The 20545-nt window shown below is 46.5% G+C and overlaps 1 pseudogene; it reads left to right on the top strand.

Annotated features, from left to right (window-relative positions):
- LOC125134938 (T cell receptor alpha chain MC.7.G5-like) overlaps positions 1–20545 on the top strand; it is a 446151-nt pseudogene that overhangs the window by 378602 nt on the left and 47004 nt on the right.

The raw sequence follows: 20545 nt of genomic DNA, 5'->3' as shown, positions 1-20545 counted from the left end.
AAAAATTTTAACAAAAATGTATATATTTATCAGGGCTCCAGTGCCCCCCAGAAGCCCAGCTCCTGCCCACAGCAGCTGCCGTCTGAGCCTGTTGCCCAATGACCCATAGTTTAGTACAAAGGTTGTGGGATCCAGACCATATGGACCCCCAGGGCCCTTCTGCAAAGAGCAGCTCCTGTTCATGTTTTTGTAAAGCCTCCCCTGACTGTGAGAATAGTGGAGGTAGCAACTATAAGCTGACATTTGGAAAAGGAACTCTCTTAATTGTGAATCCAAGTAAGTTTGAAGGGACTGGTGGGGAATGGGAGGGATTCAAAACACTACTTTCTCCTGATTTAAATGACTTGTCTTCCCCCACACCCACCCCCCCAATACACCTCAGGTTAGTTTCTAAATCTAAGGCTTGCATTGGGAAGATATGGTCCCCATCAGAGAGATTAGAACTCCGTTGTTCAAAGACTAAATTACCTTCAGCCAAAATCATTCCTATCATCCATCTTGAACGAGATTATTGGTACAGGGAGAAAAATTGAATACAGGATCCTGAGGGATTCAGCTAAAGCCAGGAAATGTTTGCCAAAAAGATAGAGAGGAAATTGGCATATTGTGACTATGCAAATTCAGCAGACCAAATATAAATCTTCCTGATGTAGATACTAAAACTCCCCTAAATTTATCTCCTGAAATAATGGGACCCTGAGATTTCATTAACAAATGCTGGAAATTCTACAGATAGATTTTTTTTTTTTCTTCTGTTACCTTTCCTTTATCTCTCTTAAAGGAACTATTCTCCATCTCTAGTCCAGTACCTGAGGTCTCCGTGGGTGGAACTGTCTGGTTAAGTCAGAACATTTAACCCCACTTTTCCCTCCATTACCAAACTTACTGCTTAAGCCACCATTTCACTCGAGTTTAACCAAGGAGAGTGGGGAAAAAAGCCTTTGTCCCCTGAGTCATGAAAATAGAGCAGTACATTCTCTCCTTCACAGATACACCTACGCTTTTGTAATGGTAATAACATGCGTGAGTACTTGGGAAAGTTTTTAATGCCATATGTAATAGTAAGGAACTGTGGTTGCTGTTGGCGTTTCTTGAGAACCTGTGTTTCTGGTGGGCTTCTGAGAGTGATGCCTGTAAACTAATGCTGGGAAGGCTGACTTGGTATAAAATTTGGGTAAAGGGGAAATGGGGGGAAAAAACCTGCTGAAGGTCCCACCGTCTCCTTTTGATATAAGTGCCCTGGCTGCTGAGTTTCATTTATTCAATCTGCTTTCTGTGATTAGGAAAAGAGGCAGCCCTGGGAGAGGCATGTTGCAAAACACAGCCCAGTTCAAGCTCTTGAAAGACTGGCTCAGGGGGTTGTAAATGACTAAGTGATGCAGTGTATGCAGCGTTGAAGGAGTTATTGCAGCCCTGGTAGCAGCCAGCTTGGAATGTTCTGGGCTAGGTCCTGCCTAAAGAGCATGCAGCGTGGTTAGCCATGAAGTTGTCACATGCAGGAATGCCTTGCTCAGCTGGGGCAAAACCAGCATGTGTCTGCAACAACAGCAACAGTGAAGAAAATGTGATATTGTGGAATCCCAGGCATTCAGTAGTCTCTGAGGTCCTAGCTAATTAAAGCTCCAAGGGGATTCATGTGAACCTCTTGGGAGACTCAAGAACATCACTTTTCAGAGGGTGGGCAGCCAAGACTGGGGACCAGACAAGAGATTTTATCTTTGGTGTCTTGCTAGAAGCACACTAGGGAGAGCTCTGTGGTGGGTTTTCCAGAATGCTAGAGAAGCCAGGAGCTGCTCTCAGGACTGGATGAGCCTCTTAGGAGACTGAGAGCTGTAACCCCTAGACAGTAAAATGTAGAAGAGGCCAGTCTGACCATGCAAAAAAAATTATCTGTGCAGGGTGAGCACCCTTCCAGAGCTCTAGACAGTAATTGGAGCCCAGATTTTCCATACAATGGACTTTTCTTCTGCAAGGGCTACAAGGCAAGGCTGGAGTCCAAGGGGCCTATGATTAAATCCTGTTTTCCTTCAATCAGAAGAACACAGAGATTATTGCCACAGCAACATTTTGGCACTGCCTGTTTGAGGGCTTCAACTAAGGGGGGGCCATCTGATTTTGCTTATGTCCTGATGTTACAGTAGGGTCGGGAGCATTCAGTAAACTGTGATGCTAAGGAATAGGAAGAAGTGGAAAGTGTCATTTGAATTCCTGACTGCTGTCCTTAAAGCAGACGGTCATGTCTTCTTTGCTAAATAATAGCCTTTTTTCCCTCATCCTTTTTGTGTTTCATATTGATGCTTTGTTAATAAGTGGTTGCTTGAAGAGATGACTAGAGAGAGTAGCACCAATTCAGTCAAAACTGTTGAAGAGTTTAAAAACTGAATGCAATTAAATATTTGTTTTTCCTCTTCTTTGGGGATAGAGTTTGATCACAACTGTGCCAAATGATGAGACTGAATTTGGCTCCTCACACCATCTGTGGTATACACCAGACACAGCAAAGGAGACCTCTGGGTTTCCTATGGTTGTGACTGTCCGCAGTGGAAGCTGTGTTTGGTCAAAGGGTGGAATTTATAGCAACTCCAAGTAAACATGCAAGATCCTTCCTCTAACAGGATGTTCCTCTAACAGAGGCCTCAGTTAACTCTACCAGTATAGCCATTGGGCTGCTTTGTGAGGTCCGGACACCTCAGCTAGGGGAGACTAGAGGTTGACCAGTTGTCCTCTTTTGCCTGCACTCAACGGACTTCCCAACACTAAAGTCTTTCTTTGCTAAACCCCAAACAGCCCCCATAAAAAAGCTTGGATATACACTTTCTGTGAGATACTACTCACAGTGTTCAGTAATTCGATTCAAGACTGACAGAAAAGCCAGGCGTGTAAAGAAAGTCTTAGTCAAATGTGCCCATCACTTTCATTCCTTATGCAGGGACAGTAAGGGAAGCTGGGGAGATAGTGTTTCCTGGGGCTGGAGGCTGAATCTCATCGAATTCTAGTCAGCCTCCAGAAAGCTGAACACTCTCCTCCTGTCTCCTTGTAATCAATTCATTGTCATCAGAAACGTGTGACACCTCGAAGGGAGGGGAGAAACGTCTTGAAAATTGATCAGAGAAATTGTCCTGAAAATGATGCTGTAAAATGGAAATGAGACCTTTAGAAAGAGAAGTGCTGAACATGAGAAATCAGTAAGCCCCAGGATGGAAATCAGAGGAAGCAGAGAGACACAGGAAACAGGCCCTCGGGGGATGCAGGAGGCCAGCGTCCCAGAAACAGACATGGGAATGGTTCTCTGACCTTCGGTGGGAAGAAACTCAGTCTCACAGATTCAGACCCCTCTGAGTAAGTTTCTTCTCCCCAGAATCAAAGAGGAAGTTTTCTGTGAGCCCGAGGGGTGCCCCCGGGGTTCTTGTAAAGGCCTCCACTGCAGTGCTAATACAAGTGGTGCTGGCTATGGAAAGCTCACATTTGGACAAGGCACCATCTTGACTATCCATCCAAGTAAGTATAACAGGACATGGCAGCATATGGAAACTCTGAAATGTCACCCCTGGTGTTAGTTTTAAGAGAAGTGTGTGTCACCTAGGAACCAGGTCTTGCTGGAAGTTAATCAGTGACCTGCTGGGTCCTTTCTCTTCTTTAATCTCAATAATCATAGATTCATTTTTGGATCTTGAACCACTGGGTCTCTTCCTCTGCTATTGAGTCAAGCCAACCTTGACCCTGGAAAGACAGAAAAGAATCTTTGCTGCTCTCAGAGGCTTCTCTGATGATGCCCAACTTTGGTGGGGAGGTTGTCGCCCCTTCCAGCTGACTCCCCTGAGTAAACCATTCTAACCGTTAGCACCTTTCCCCATCAGAAAATTCTTCCTTACATCAATCTTAAATTCTTCTTGGTGCAGCTGAGGCTATTTCCACTGGTATCATCCACAGCAGAGAGGGATAATTGAGAGCAGATTTTGAATAAGTATGTGGCATTCAGTTTAGAATAGGTTTCAAATGAAAGCAGAGAGGGGGGAAAATGAAAACTGAATGGGAATCTGAGGTCTTATTTCAAATCACTCTATGTTTCCTGCATGTCTCCTATGGCTTCTCTAGATGCAAAACTACAAAAAGAGAGCAAAGAAGAAAAAAGGGGATAGGAAAAAATACAGATCTGCTGTGTCCACCCCTATTGCTGAAACCACCAGGCAAGGGATTACAATTAATTCCAAAGAGTTTCAGATACAAGGCTTAATACCTTTCTCCTCATAGTAGTGACTTGTGTCCTTGCTGATAATTAGAGCAGATAGAAAGATTTGGCTTTGGTGTGTTTGCTGCTGCGCCCCACCAGGAAGAGAGAGAAACTCTGACTGTTTTTTATTTTTTTAAGATTCATAAAGTTCCTTCTGTCAGTTGCTGTAAAACTCCCTGCTGCAGGGAGAAGCGTGGCAGCTCTGAGAAACTAAGAGTTAGAAAAGGGACTCGACTAATGTGAAGCCGGGAAGCTGGAAAGACCCAGCTTCACAGTGTCCCCCAGGTATTTTTGTATTTTAGGCCTTTTGGCCCCTTCTTGCAAGGATGCTTATGGAGTCGAATGGAAATGGATCAAGGAGGCTTGAGCCCCATGGTGCTCAGAAACATAAATGAAAGGAATGAGAAACAGGAAGGGGAAATGTTAAAACACTGAAATGTACATGGAATATGTCTTTCTCGGAAGTGAGATAAGACTGATAGGGGGAGGAGGGTGTCAAAGAGAAAGGTGGCAAGACTCTGATTGTATGGCAGGCACTCTGTTTTCCTAGGCTCTCCATCAAGGGCAGAGTCTTCCCACGCCAAAGGGATGAGAGGCCAGTCCTGCATCTTTGCACAGGTGCAGTTCATCAGGCAGAGAGCACAGTTCCTACCCCAGGGGGGTGGGGGGGTCTTCTGATATTGCTCTCTCCATCTCCTCCATGAGGGGCAGCATCAATTCACCCCAGGTGGGTGTGGAGCTAGAAGGTGCTGCTGAGAGGTTGAATGCTGGCTTGTTATGATTGTCTTGAATGTGCAAGATGCCTCCAAGAAGAGCCTGGGTCTACTGAGCAGGGGGCAGGTTGGACCAATATTGCATCGCTTTTGTTGAGTTTCTCCAAGCCGGTATTGTGGGAGCCAAAGCCGAGAGGTTGACATTTGAGCCTGAAAACCCTTTGACCAAAATACACCAAAGGGGTCTGAAAGGCCAACACCACCTTCAGAGCTCTGCCTCCGTTGTTAGCTCTTTGGCAGTTGTGATTTCAGAAAAAAAAAAAGCATCCACTTAGAAAGGTCAGCTCTTCATTAGCCAGACAAATGAGGACAACATATTCGCCAGTGATAAGAGGTATTAAAGAGTGAGGAGCCAAGATCTCAGCCTCTGAGAGGCTGGCATTTCCAGCCCTTTAGTGACAGCAGCCAGCAAACATATGCTGTCCCAGAGAAGGAGGATCAAACTGGTGTCACCAAACTGGGGCTTGGAGCTGGAAATGAGATGCAGATGGGGAAGTTATGTGGATGAGGGGATAACAGAGAAGGGAGAAGGAGACAAGGGAACTCACTGACGCTTTTAAAACCCTCAGCGTGTGAGAAGTTGCAATGACACCAAAGTGGAGAGGCCTGCCTACCAAGTTTCCTACCATCCCCTACAGAATCTGACCTAACTGTGGTTCCACACTCTCAGATCCCACCCTATGGGGACCTGAGATGCCTTTTGAAGTGGCATCAGGAAAGACTGGGGTCTAAGATGACTCAGTCACCTGTTAGTTATTGCAAAGGGCTGGGTGGCTGTGTGACAGCTACAACAAGCTGATGTTTGGGCAGGGGACAAGTTTAACAGTCGTTCCAAGTAAGTCTGCCCATGGAGGGTGGTGGGGCTAATTGTCGCAGCATGGGGCTCAAATGCCAGTACAGGTGGCGTGGTGGTTGCAGATACAAAGCTGAGGGATCAAGATACTGTGATCAGAAAGGAAGGTCAAAGGATGGCAAATGTAGGGTTAGCACTTACAAAATCAAATTACCAACCTGTGTCCTCCCTACCACATCCTTACTGCTCACAGAGGACCAGATGGGGCAAGGGGGATGGACAAGAGACACTGTATAATGGGGTGTTAGGGAAATGAGACAGGTTGGAAAGGAGCAGAGGGATCAGAGCCTTGGGCAGGGTTAATCCCCCAAAAAGGAATTGTTCCTGAAATTTCACAAAGAAAGAAAATCCTTCCCAGAGTTAAAAGATGTAATAAAGAGACCTCATGAAAATGCACGTCAGAATCATGTGATTGTCAGAAGGGAAATTAAATCCTAAAAGGAAAAGAATGTTTTCCCTCCCCCAGCATAAAACAAATGGGCTCACACCTTTAATTAGAGAGCGTGTGTGCACATTAGCCTTACCCAAAACCCCCTCTCAGCAGGACCCCGTCTCTCCAGCCACTCGTAGTCACAGCTGCTCTGAGCCCGGAAGCTCCATTCCACTCATGCCCCTGCTCCTGCGCCTGCTCAGGGAGAAAGATAGTCTGCCTGCCTGTCTGTCTGTCCTTCAGGTGGGACCCCAGGTGGAAGCACCAGCTCTGTCTTCTGCCTGGTTTTTGTTGAGCTTCCTATCACAGTGTAGCAACGAGAACTTCTATTTTGGGAGAGGGACACATTTGACAGTCATTCCAAGTAAGTCAAAGAAAATTTTCCATCACTGGGGTGTTGAGCAAAGCCTTTAAATTCCAGGAGGAAATCGTCAAATGTCTGCTACTCTATTTCTCTGCTTCTAGGTATAATTTTATCTGAAACAAGCAGAGAGCGGCTCTCCTCCACCCCAAAAATGATTTATGCCCTGACAGGTCTTGACTTCCCTGCCTGAAAACCCCTGGGAGGAGGGGACAAACCGTGTCCTCTGCAGCCATGCCCCCCAGGCTCGCCTCCCATGCCTGCCCTGACCAGGGAAGCTTGGCCCCTTGTGGCACAGGCCCCAGGAGCATAAAATGAGGGACAAGTCTCAACTGAGAGAAAATGGACCAGAAGGCTAGAGAAGGGACAAGAGGTGGCTTCAGGGAAAACTGAAACCTGGGCATGGTACCAAAGGATGAGAAAGAGGGCAGGGTGGTCCAGACCCATTCTGCATTTAGACCCAAGGGATTCCCTGAGAGCACCTGGAGAAAGAGGCTTTTGAGTCCTCGATCTGAAGAAACATTTAGCAGAAAAATCAAAACAGATCTCACATGTCAAGTCTATCCTACTTTATAGCTTTTTTTCTCAGCTTCTCTCAGTTGGTCCAGCGGGTCACTGGGGGCTTTGATGGTGAAGCATTGGGAGCAGGGGGTTCGCAAGTAACGGGGTGTAGGGGCGAGTGCAGTAGAGTTTGGAGAACTTGGAGCAATGGTTTTTGTAAGGACTTAGAACACTGTGTGTCTAACTATGAAGGTAACATGTTAACCTTCGGGACGGGAACCAGACTCACCGTCACACCCAGTAAGTACTCCACCTTTGATCTGGAAATGGCTCATTTTTTCATTTCCAGGTCACCCGTGTAAGATTCTGGAGGTCATACTCCATCTTGCAGGCTTAGGAGAATCTCCATCTGTCCTATTTCGTAACTGGTAGAGATGGGTGTCTGCCAAATATCTGAATTTTCTGGGGGAACTCCAGTCTTGAATATTTAATTCAAAACTGGAAAATATGATTCACAATTCTGTTTTCACTGCTGCCATCATGTGCTAATGTGCCATGTGAAGAGAATTGAGACAGACTAACTGCATCTTCCCTTTTATCTTGTATGATAATTTGAACTTTGAGTGCTGCAAGCGTTCAGAAGAAATGGTTGAGATGTAGGCTATCAAAAAGACAAGCAAACCACAAGACCCAGAGGGGGCAGGCAGGCAGAATGCCAGGGAGAAAAATTTTACAAAATTAGTCCAGTGTGTGTCTCTCTTTGTAGATGGCAAAGGTATTTGGGAAGGTGCTAAGAGATGATGCTCTGGGTGGCCTGAGCAATGGGACGCTTAGCACGGATGCCAAGGGCAAAGTTCAGACTTGGAAAACTTGGGGGTTCTTTTCTTCTCCTCCAGTGGGAGTTTTACCAGTGTAGCAGCACTTCTGCATTTAGTGAATGTTTGGACAGGGCACAGAATTAACTGTCAAAAACAACTATGTCTGAGATGATAGAAATATAGATAGAGAATACATAGTTGATAGAGATAGATAGATAGATAGATAGATAGATAGATAGATAGATAGATAGATAGATAGATAGATTAGATAGGGAGAAAGGGTAAAAGAGAGACACTGAATATATATACCCAGAGTAGAGTAATGCTAAAAGCATGAGCCAGATAAATTTCTGGCATCTAAAATTAAAAGCTGTGGAGTTCCCATCGTGGCACGGTGGTTAACGAATCCAACTAGGAACCATGAGGTTGCGGGTTTGGTCCCTGCCCTTGCTCAGTGGGTTAAGGATCCGGTGTTGCCGTGAGCTGTGGTGTAGGTTGCAGATGCGGCTCGGATCCCGCGTTGCTGTGTCTCTGGCATAGGCTGGCAGCTGCAGCTCCGATTAGACCCCTAGCCTGGGAACTTCCATATGCCGCAGGAGCGGCCCAAGAAATGGCAGAAAGACAAAAAAAAAAAAAAAAAAAGCTGTGAAAAATCTGAACATGTTCACTTTGTAACAAAAGATAACCTCACAAATGCTGGAGGAGCAAGAACTGGATAGATGGAAACTTTCCAAGTCTGGATTTCCCAACTGTCTTAACCACTCAGTTACCGAAAGGAATATTTTTTTTTCCTGCATTAAAAATTAAACGCATGAATATTGAGGACTTGGATGGCTCAGACTCTTATAGTGAAAATTACATTATAAAGCACCTCCTAGCACCTTTAGGCATCAAAGCCTTTTTCTCCTCTCTCTGGAGAAGGTAGGACAGTGCACTCTCCCCACTCTGTATCCAGGGACAGGAAACTCCAAGAGTGCCGCAGAATTACAAAGCAAGACAGTGACAGAGCTGAGCTGTGGGGACCTGGTGATGGTCAGCCTGCTCCCTGCCACAGATGCTACAGTAGCCAGAAGTGTTCAGGGACTGTCCCCAGGCGAAAACAACACACCCTGTGAAAATGCCACTCTCTTCTCTGCCACCAAGAGCAACTCAATAAAAGAATGCTTTACTTAGCAGAGGACAGGCAGAGTCGCTCCAAACCACTTCAGAGCTCCAAATACTTGGAAAGTATACATGGAAGCCAGCTGTAAAGAGTTCATCTCCAAGCTGTGCTTCCAGAAAACTTTACTGGTTGGTGGTTGCTATGGGTTTTGAAGTTGGAAGACATCACAGCAGAGTAGAAATGTTTGCAACAAGGGAGTCTGATTAGGATTAATGAGATAAAAGAAAATTCTGGCTAGAGGGCTAAAAAAGTCCTGAAAGCAAAGATACACTGAACCTTCTGAGAGTTCCTTTTAGAGAAGAGTTGTAGCATTTATCCTAGTCCAAGAAGCAAAGTGCAAACACAAGCCAAGCTCCATACCCACTCAAACTTTTCACATTGAGAAGCTTCTGCTGTAATTCCAAGGTCTGTGTTTTCTTGGCCAAACACCAACAGGTCTTACATGCAAAGAGGAATAGTCCTCTGTTCCAGGACCAAGACACTCAAACCCAACAGCACCCCCCACCACACACACATGCACATGCACAAGCAGTTTTTGTAGAGGAGTTTGATGCTGTGTGAATTATGGAAACAAGGTGATCTTTGGCCCAGGAACCACTTTAACAGTCAAGCCTTGTGAGTATAAAACACACTCTGGCCCATTCTAATCCCAAACTCTGTTGCATTACAAATTGAACAGACACAGTTTATCTTGGGTGTTTTTTTTTTTTTCTTTTTGGTCATGTCTATGGCGTGTGGAATTTCCTGGGCCAGGGACCAAACCCGAGCTGCTGCAGTGACAATGCTGGAACTTTAACATTGCACCACACAAGAGAACTCCTGAATAGACTCTAGTTTAGAAGTACTTGATTCTAAAGAAAGAAAAAATGAAATGTCAGGTGCAACACAAGCACTTATTCATGTGATTCGCTTAAGAATTTCCATTCATTGCTTTTGAGATAGTTAAACACACCAATTAACTGGTGACCCATAGCTTTAAAATAGAACTTGGGAATTCTCTTGTGGTGAGGCAGGTTAAAGATCCAGTGTTGCTGCTGCAGTTGTGGCACAAGTTCAATCCCTGGCCCAGGAATTTCCACATGCCTTGGGTGTGGCCAAAAATAAAATTTTTTTAAATAGAACTTATATATATATATATATTTAATGTCAGCATCTCTGAGGACCACAGTGCTTGCTGTTTGGGTGTCTAGCCTTGCAAAAGGGAAAACTTAGCCCATAGTTTTGACCTGAGAGATGTATCCTGAGCCTGTGACTTGGGGCGGGGTGAGGGAAGATGCATGTTGCCTGGCTTGTAGGGCATTTGGGGATCAGTGTCAGGAAAAAGCCAAGCAGACAGGTGGGGAGGTGACACTTGTGGCAGATGTCTGCCCTGTTTCTGTAAAGCTGCTGACAACAGTGAGAAGAGTGGCAGCGGAGACAAGTTGACTTTTGGGAGCGGGACGCGTTTAGCAGTGAGGCCCCGTAAGTCTGAGAGGAGAGTGAAACATTTATGTCTCTCCCTCTTATTTGTTCCAGTCTAATGTTTGCCTGGTCCTGTTTTAGATGCCAGCTATACAAGCCGTAGCCCCTTTAAACCGTTGTGACTAAGAGCCTCTGTCCTCCTCATCTTCTTCTACGTGGCAGGGGAGGTTTTTGTGACTTTGTCTGCTCTCGTGAAGAAGTGGACAGAGACGCAGTTGGTAGCCACGTGCTGGCATTCCCAGCCCTCATCTCCAGCCCCCTTGCCTCCCTTATGTGTGTTTTGAGATTTTACAACAGCAACAAGGGAGGGAATGAAATGACCAGCAGCTCTAGCCAAGGGCTATAACCTGTCCCAGGTATTTGTGAGCTTCCGAGTAGCTGTGGATAAAGGTTCAAGGCCTGGGTCTCTGGCAGAGAGATTTATGTAAAGGGTTGCCTAGGGGTGTGAGTATAAATGTTAAACTCACCTTAGGAAAAGGGACCCAGCTCACCATCCAGCCCTGTAAGTGCTTCTGTATTTTTGTTTGTTTGCTTGCTTGTTTTGTTTGTTTGTTTAAGGGCCACACCTGTGGCATATGGAGGTTCCCAAGCTAGGGGTCAAATCAGAGCTGCAGCTGCCGGCCTATACCACAGCCACAGCAACTAGGGATCTGAGCTGCATCTGCTCACAGCAACACTGGGTCCTTAACCCACTGAGTGAGGCCAGGGCTCGAAGCCATATCCTCATGGATCCTAGTTGGGTCTGTTACCTTTGAGCCACAATGGGAACTCCCAAGGGTTCTGCATGGGAGATGGGGGTCTAAATGCAGTCCCCATGGGGACATTTCCAGACCCTGCTGAGGAGCCTCTGGTGCCACTCAGCACCATATCAGCACTGTCCTAAGCACATAGGAGGTTCTGAGCCATGTAGATGTGGGAGGGGGTAGTCAGTGCTTTGGAGGGCTCCCGCGTGTTTTGTGCATATATTTGACTACAAGGCCATTATTGGGGATTCTGAGCTCCAGCTGATAAAGGATACCACTTAGGGCTGAGGCATGGACATAGAGGGACCATTTCGTTAGCAACACCTTTGCAGTGAAAATGACTGTCATGGGGCAGTGGAAATGGCTATGTGGCTAGAGGTTTAACTGCTTCCCCTTTTCTGTCTTCATGCCCTCGGTCTCTGACTGTCTTCGGGACCTTGAGTTAGACGTTTATTAATCATCTGATTTCTGAGTCCCATCACTTATCACGTCTGACAAGAGAGATCCATTAACATTAACACCCAGAAAGGGGAAAGGACAAAGAGCTCCATTCCCAGTGTCTGAGGAGTTGAACTTGAGGAGTCCTCAGCCCTCCTCAGCTAGCCAGCACCCCGCGATTGGCTGGGGTCAGAGAGGACCTCAGGCAAGGCGTATATGGACAGAACCCTGCTGCCCTCATTGGGCTTAACGCTGCAGAGTTGGGGAGATGGGAAAGGATCCCTGAGAGCTCGCCCAGGCTGCCCATCCATGGGAAGAGCTCTGAGGAAGGAGGGGAGGGCGAAGACCAGATGGAAACGGCAGTAGCAGGTTTCTGTAAAGAAACAGCTCGCAGTGTAGCCACGGGCAGTGGTAGGAAACCTGTCTTTGGGACTGGAACAAGACTTCAGGTCGCCTTTGGTAGGTAATCGGAACCATGAGGTAACAGCTGTGTTGTTCCCTTGGAATAGGGGTGCTCCTGAGGGGACACCCTAGCTGGATGTGGTCCTGCCTTCCTTCCAAGGAGAGGTGGTCTCACGGAGGGCACCTGCCTTGAATCCGCATGTGTGTTATTTTTCATTTCTATCCCTGAAGCTTTCCTTTCCACCCGTGAAAACAAACTTCCCCTACTTCAAGTGTCTTCCGTCTTCCTTACTCTGTGTGTTTCCTCTGGAGCAGCAGGTTTGGGAATTAATTTATCCTCAGGATTTTGTCACTCTGGGCAACAGAACTAAAAGAATTCTCAAATGGAGAGTGGAGAGAGCTCTGCTTCTCCTGATAACTTTTCAGGGGTGGTGTGCTTGATGATGGGAGGAGGTAAGCTAGAGTGACCTTCTAATGACTGTTTGCAAGTGACTCGCAGGAAACTTGCTCAATGTCCTACACACTCAACTCAGAGTGTTGTCCTCAACACTCTGAGAGGAATCATTGGGTTAGACCCTTGGTGGAGTAAGACAAACACTCGGTCTTCTGGAAACATAATTAGATGCCAACCCGCTCCCCCAATGTACTGCCATATTTCATTACTTCCTGATTATAAAATAACTACATGATAATTAATATGAAATTATATAGATGAGTAATTTGAGGACTTTGAACCCCTAATGAAGATGCAAATTATCAACGTTCTGGAACATGTCACCAGGCAGTACCTTGTATACAGGTGGTCCCCAAAGACAAACAGTGTGTTGGGGCATGATTTGTTTGTGGCATGAGTTTATACACAGTTTGGGAACCTGTTTGAAAGCAGATTATATGTCTCAGAATGCCAATGTGAGGTCTGGCTTAGATGTGCTCGGTGAGCTGAGAAGCGTCCACTTTTGCAGCCTAGAAGCTTGACAAAGTGGCCCCATTCCTGTAGGAAAGGAGGATGGGACTGTTGTGTGGTGGTCTTAGGTGGTGCCTCTCCCCCTTGTGCCTGCCACGCAGGGAGCCTGCCTGCAGGCTTTCCCCAGGAGGTTTTTGTTAGAGGGTGTATGGCTGTGGCAATAACAACAACCTACACTTTGGAGCAGGGACCAGACTGACAGTGAAAGCAAGTAAGTGAGGGGAGCAGGTCAATCTGAAAGGCTGGCCTGAGCAGCACTGCTGTTCCATGCGGTTCTGAGGGATTAAGACACTGCCTCTCCCAAGAGGGTGGATCCACCTAGTTTCTTTGTACCCGAGCTGGTTGGAAGTCTGCTTGTTGGTGAATTCTGGCAATCCTAGGAATTAAGTCATGAAAAAGTAGAGATGTTCACCAGTTTCTTCATTGGCTCTGGGTATATAGAAAAGCTAACAATAATGTGCAAGGCCCATATTCTGTAAGAAGACCAAGGAAAAATATCTAACAGCTCAAAGATCAGGTTTTCCTTGTTAAGACCCTCTCCTTCCCAAGAGTACTGTCAGCTCTTTGGTTGGGGCTTTTTATTGGGTTTTGTTGTTGTTATTCTTTGTAGGAACTATGAAAGTGGCATGGTCCCTAGTCCCCAGAATAGCCCCTCTCTGACCCCCTCTGCTAGATGGCATGTCTCTGCCTAACCTTGCAGTGGTCCCAGGTGTCTCAGGCATGAGTCAGCCATTGGAACCCAGTGTTCTGGAAGCAAAACTAGTGGTTTCAGATCAAGCTCCGATCTGTCTGCACAGCCGACTGTTATTTTTAGAGGAATGTCTTATCCCTGCCAAGGAGCTGGGAGCTGAGGCTGCAGAGTGCTGAGACTTCCACTAGAGGGGAAAGCGGTCTCACTTGTTCGGGGTCCCCCTCCATCCTTCCCACCCACTGATTATTGTAAGGCCCCGTATGACTGTGTGAATTTTGGAGGCAGTCAAGGAAAGTTGACCTTTGGAAAAGGCACTATGGTCTCCGTTAAACCAAGTAAGTGTTGGGGGTCTCAGAGACGAATCAGTGAGTGCAGCTAAAGCACAACCCAGAGTGAAGGAGCACAAATTCACCAACCCCTTTCTCTGTGGTGTCCACCCACCCTTCACCCATGAGCCCATAGAGCTGCTCCTGGACCAGGACCCTGGCTGTCTTCAATTGCCTCTGCTGGAGGTAGGAAGCCACTGGGCTTCATAAGGTGTCACAGGGCTCCCTTCGCAGGATGGCACTTCTCAGGAGTGCTCACCCATCTCGCTGTGGTGAATGGGTGACCTTCTCAGCAACATTCTCATGGAAGACAGCCGTGGATGACCCACCCTCTGTGTGACAGTTGTGTGATGGGTGTTTAGACATTAGATTGAATGGGGGATCATGTGAGGAACAGAGGCAGAGTGGCTACTGAGGGGGGTTTTGGTTTAGGGAAAATGCACTGTGGTACTCAGACACCGGCTATGCACTCAGCTTTGGCAAAGGCACCACACTGCTGGTCACACCCGGTGAGTTCTTGCGGGTAACTCATTATCCTTTCTGGAAAGAAATCCAAAGGGACCTGTTGAAACACAGCTGAATTTAATTGCTTCGTTTGGTGTGCAGTTGTTAACTATGTCGGATGTGTGAGCAAGATAAGAAGACGCGTTTCCCTGGGGGCTGGATCTGGTTATCAGTTCTGTGGGCAGTTTGATAGATTGTATTAATACTGTAGTCAGTGTTTCTTGAAGGTCCACAAAGCACGTGGAAGCTTTGGGAAAGAGGCAGAGATAAGAGGCAGAAAAGCTTTGCGACAGAGAAACAAACTAGTGGAAAGGGAGGCTACCAAAGCAGCTGCGTGTTGCCGCGGAAGCGTGTCCCTAACAGATTAAGTGCTGTAGACCCAGTTGCGTTTGGGCCGTGTCCCCTGGTAGAACTGGAAAATCTGGCACATGGACCGAGGGCTTGGGTGAGGGGTGGGCAGCAAGAGCTACAAGAGAGAAAAGTGGAACAATACAACTTTCTCTGGAGAGAGGACCATGGCAGTGGAAGCCCCCTCTTCACTCCAGGGACTTCTCCCCCGCACCCAGGTTGGCTGAGTCAACCCTGCAGCAGCGACAGGGAATCCCCGTACCTTAGAGACACACACCCCCCCCCCCCCCCGCCGCCGCCGCCGCCGCCGCCGCCGCCACTGGATTATCTGTGATACAGCTGAATGTTTGAGTTGTGAAGGTGTCAGGGAGAGGGGAAGAGAGATGGATTAGAGACAGCAATATTGAGAATTTACAGGTTATCTCCACACTTGCAGAGTTCAGCGTGTGGGGGTTTGGGTTTTGGCTTGTTGTTGTTGTTGTTGTTAGAATTGCAGAAACTGGGCTGCTTTCCACGCAGGCGCACTCTTTGCAGAAATTCACCGCAGAAATCTCACATCTCAGTAGGATTTTGTCAACCATTCCCTGTGCCCGAATCAGGTGTGGCAATAAGGTAACGGGGCTGATTTGTTAACGAATGCAGTTTATACATTTAAATGTCAAACCACTCAGCCCGAAGAGGCACAGACTTCCGCCCCACCTCCCACCGCAGCCCCAGCCTCTCTACTGCCCACCTCTTCTTTTGAATCTGCCCTCCGAGGGCCTGGCACATTCTTTTCGTTAGCTTTATCTTTTGAAGGTAGATTTCATTTTTATGAATAATCCAAAGGCCCTCAGACCCATGACTTATAAATAAAAGAGGGATTCAAACTAATTATTGGCACTGTTTTGGTTCCCCAAAATGGAGTGTGACCATAAAATAATGTCATTAGAGTGTTTGCATGGCCCCTAACTGCTTCTCAGAGAGAGTCCTAAAAGGGAGGACTTCGAAAGATTCAGCCATCATTCAGATGTTTAAATCCTGACATGTTTGTTCAAACAGCCTCTTTACTTAATAAACACACTTAAGATAAACATAGCATGAGATAGAGGAAGTTTTGCAAGCCCTGACCTCATCAAAGCACAGAGACTTTCAGTATGAACTGAGCTATTATCCCAAGTAAAGCCCATGTAGAAAAACACAAGGTCAAAACCTTCTGATGGCAAAAGTGCCTACAATATCCTAATTGACAGCAAAGCTACCCCGAGAAATGGTAACCCTATGGAAGTTTATGTAGAGACACATAGCACTGTGACTCAGGAAGCTTCAAATACATCTTTGGAGCAGGCACAAGGCTACAGGTTTTACCAAGTGAGTATTGCAACCAAGACAATTTTAAATGTTATTGGTGTCTGACAGGCAAGGGCAGGTAAAATAAGCGAAATACTTGCTATAAACCATGGAAGCAAAAATCACAGCTGTCTGAGGTGGCCATTCTTGGCCCCTCTGCTCTGGTCAGGAGGGATGAAGGAGAGCTTGGAGGTTCACTGGGATCAACTTACCACCAGTTTCATAAGAATTAGACTAGTTACGAGAAAATATTTGTTAGGTAAAGAAAGACTTTGAGAGACTCCTCTGGACAAAGGAATTTTTTTTAAACTGTACTACTCTCATTCCACATTTTTCACTCACTTTACCTATACTTATTTGTCCAACTCAACACTTCATCTAGACATGCATGTTTTGAGAAACCATCAGGTCCACTTCTGAGGCTCTCTAGAATCTGCACCCTTTCTGTTCTCCAAATTCCCTTTCTCAAATGCTCTGTTCTGGGCAAACTGGACACCTACTTCTCCTGCCTGCTTACACATGCCCACACCTGTACCTGTGTCCATAAATCAGACACCGTGGACGAAGCACTGAAGACAGACTAGCATTACGTGAAACAAATTGTTACTCAGCCTCAAGACCCAGCACAGATGTCACCAGATTTAACTTTACAGGGAGAACTTGAGAAACTATATCCCTTTTTAAAAATTAGGGAGGCTCAGGTAAGAGATCCAGCAGGCAAATTGCAAAGTAGGAAGGAAGGAAATGCTTCCATAACAGATGTGGGAAGGAGGGGTGGGTCCATGGAAAGACATTCTCTGGTGGAGAAACAAGACCAACTAAATCCAAGTAGGAAGTTTATGGGCTGCCATATTGTCTGCATGTTCCTTGTTTTGCCTCTGGAGTGGTCCATTCCCAATTGTTGGTCATTAAGCACCTGGCCCTCCAGCTGGCCAGAGGTGGGGAAGAGGGAGAAGACCATGCTGTATACTCGGCAGTGGTGCCCATGGTATTTCCTTCCAGACTTTCCTTCAAGCTACCCCAAAATTAAGAGATGTCCAAAAGGATCACCTAGATAGGATGGAAGAAGTTTCCTGTAACAGAATGATTTCAGGTTAGTCCTTGAGTTGTGTTGTCTCCTGGGAAAGGGCCAGTGAGAATGGAAAACTCTCCACTAGGACAAAGAAAGGATGAAAATCTTTATCCTGGTGACCATCTAAGCTGGGGATGAACAGGTTTGCAGCTGGAATTGGGGTGAACTCCAGAGCTGACCTATGCCTGCAACTCTCTCTAGTTCTGCAGAATAAGAAAAGGTATTTAGATGTTCCAGAGCCTGGACCTCGGTCAGAGGTGTCTGGCTCCAGCACCCTGAAGGGTGGCCCAACATGCCAACCCCTCTTGCCAGGTGGGCAGTGGCAGCTGCCCTCAGTCTCCTCCATTGTGGTGACAGTCTCTCTGGCTGCTTTGTCTTTGGTGCCATGGGCATAAACTGTTCCTACTTTGTCCAAATCAAGTGTGTGATCTTCAGGACCCCTGGAGCATTATTGTCTAAAACACCAGAGGATAACTAGGGTTTTGGCAGTCAGTACTCTGGGCTTGTGCAGGAAAACTCCTTCTTTAGAACATTTAGAAAGAATATCCTCCATTCATTCAATGTGGAAACAGTCCTGAAAATCCAAGCTGGTGCTAGGATTCTGTGCCAGGTTATTACTGTGACAATTACTTAATATTCTCTGTGCTCACGGTATCGCTTCTTCCAGAAGATCTTTAGGGAAAACTTAGTTGGGTTTCTAGGAGGTTTTTGCTGAGCTGAAGATCACTGTGTGAATAATAACGCAGGCAAGGCGTTTACATTTGGAGGGGGAACAAGGTTAATGGTCAAACCTGGTGAGTATCTCTGCTGAATCCATAATGAATGCTCTGATTTCTAAAAGAAGCCAGAGCACTGAGCTTCATTTGGGGGTTGTTTTCTTCACTCAGTTTTTTTTTTAATGTTAATTCTAATCATTAATCCTAATGATTCTACAGTGTATATATACATGCCATGCATACATGTGAAAACAGGCACATATGTAATCATCTGGCATAGGAACAGAGGAGCTGGAGAATAATAGATTCTTTGCCCTTTTGTCTTAACCACTTGGGTCAGAAAGTCTGCATTGATCTCAGGAATGGCTGAGCACTGGAGTGGGAGAACCGCAGCTTTGTCAGGATCCTGCCACTCCTCGATGGCCTGGGGAGGGGACAGCTCCGTCTGGAGGTTGGGGGATAAGCTATTTAACCTCAGAAGAGCCTTTCTGGCCCAACCATGCTGTGCATTGACCACGATAATAAACAGTCTTCCCTGATGCCTCTCTGGCCGGGGTCCCAGCCGGAGGAGCACGCTGGCTGGATTTGGGGATTGAAAGGGATTTCCTGGTACACATTGGCCTGGTCGGTTTCTGTAAAGCTTGCTATGACTGTGTAATATTGGCAACAGCCGTAAGCTGATTTGGGGATTGGGGACAAGTCTGGCAGTAAATCCAAGTGAGTACTCAAATTAACTCTCTCCCTCAAACCTGTCTATGCAGTTTGAAGTGTCTCAGGAACTGGCTTCTTTAGCCCTCATGTTTAATACGTGCAGCCATGAGCAGTGTTTTTCTCCTGTCCACCCAAGCTGAGCTCCTGCCTACCCCTCAATCAAAATACCTAGAGAGGGGGGTCCAGAAGGGCATGGTCGGAAGGCAGTTGGAATGTGAGGCGGTCTTCTTATAGAGCAAACAGGCGGCCCCTTCCAAAAAGAGCCATCAGGAGGCATTCAGGTTAGACGAAGTGAAAATACGCATCACATATCACAGCCTCCTTAGTCCATCCTGTATCAGCCTCCCCATGCGCTGTTGGAAGATCCTGCTCCCCTCCAGCCAAAGATAACCCTAGCGCTGCTGGGAAGTGCCGGGACTTAGGGCCACCCAGTGACCTCCCTAAGGAACATCTCCCCACCATTAACTCTCCAGAATGACTCACACTTACCATCTAATTTATGCCTCTCTCAGTTCTCTTTGGCTTACAGCCTTATGGTGGATTTATTAGAAGGAACAGGGAAGGAATTGGTTTCATCCTAATTCTGGCCTCTCCTGAAAAGCTCTTCTCTCCAAGACTCCTCAGGAGCATCTTAGAGACCACTCGCCCTGCTTAGAACTATCCTTGGTACAACCAGACTGGGTCTCCTGCAGGGTTTGCTGTGGCTTTGGCAGGGGCCAGCTCCCAGGGAAGTTCTGGAGCTCCAGGCTGGAGCTGGGGGGCAGGGGGGAGAGCTGGTTAATGCAGTGGAGCTCAGGGGCTTCAGGAAAGACACCTATGATATAGGTGTGAATGAATTTCTAAATGAGCTTCTGTGGGTTAACCTGGTAAGACTCTGCAGGGAGAAGGTCAGCCTTCCCTCTGCCACTCTACATGTAAGTCATGAGTTGCAAGAAAAAATGGGAAACGTCGATTGCTGTGCCAAAATGAAGGGACTGGGTATAAATACTGAACCAGTTTTAATGTTAAATTTATGAAATGGAAAACTTTTCCAGGGAACCAGCTCAGGGAACATTTATTAGGATTGATGAGCTAACTATTTCATCAGTGCTACTGGGATGCGCACTTTAAAGGAGAACCTAGAATTGTTTCAGGCTAATGGAAGGTCTAGCCCACTATAGGTGAATGTGAAAACTGCCTGGCAAACCCTAACTCTGCTACTTACTAGATGTGTGGCCGTAGGCAGGTTTTCTAATCTTTTTACTTCTCTTTATGCCTCATTTTTCTTGTCTGTTAAATGGGGATGATAACAGTACCTAGCTCACTGCACTGTTACTAGATTAGGAGTGAATACCTATCAAGGGCCTTGCATAGAGGCAGCATATATTAGTTGTTGTTACTAGATCAGGTTGCTGGAGGGGAGGAAGCAAAAACAGCCATCTCCTTTTAAGTTTTTGTAAGGTGGAGTGTTACAGTGTGGCTCTAGCAACACAGGAAAACTGGTCTTTGGGCAGGGGACAGTGTTACAGGTAAAACCAGGTAGGTCTGAATGTTTTCGAGTGAGCCAGAATAACCTGCCACGTTCATTCTTTGGTTGATCTTCTCTGCCAAACTTCTAACCAAAGACTCTTACTTTTAGGTTTTATTTTTCTTTTATACTAGGAAGGAGGAGGTGTGTAAAGCCTAGCTTAAATGGTCTTTTCTAACCCATTTGGTTTCAGCTAGTGGCAAA

This window comes from Phacochoerus africanus, chromosome 9 (genome assembly GCF_016906955.1).
Source record: "Phacochoerus africanus isolate WHEZ1 chromosome 9, ROS_Pafr_v1, whole genome shotgun sequence".
Taxonomy (NCBI): Eukaryota; Metazoa; Chordata; class Mammalia; order Artiodactyla; family Suidae; genus Phacochoerus; species Phacochoerus africanus.
The sequence above is the reverse complement of the archived record's forward strand: the minus strand, read 5'-3'. Positions and strand labels throughout refer to the sequence as shown.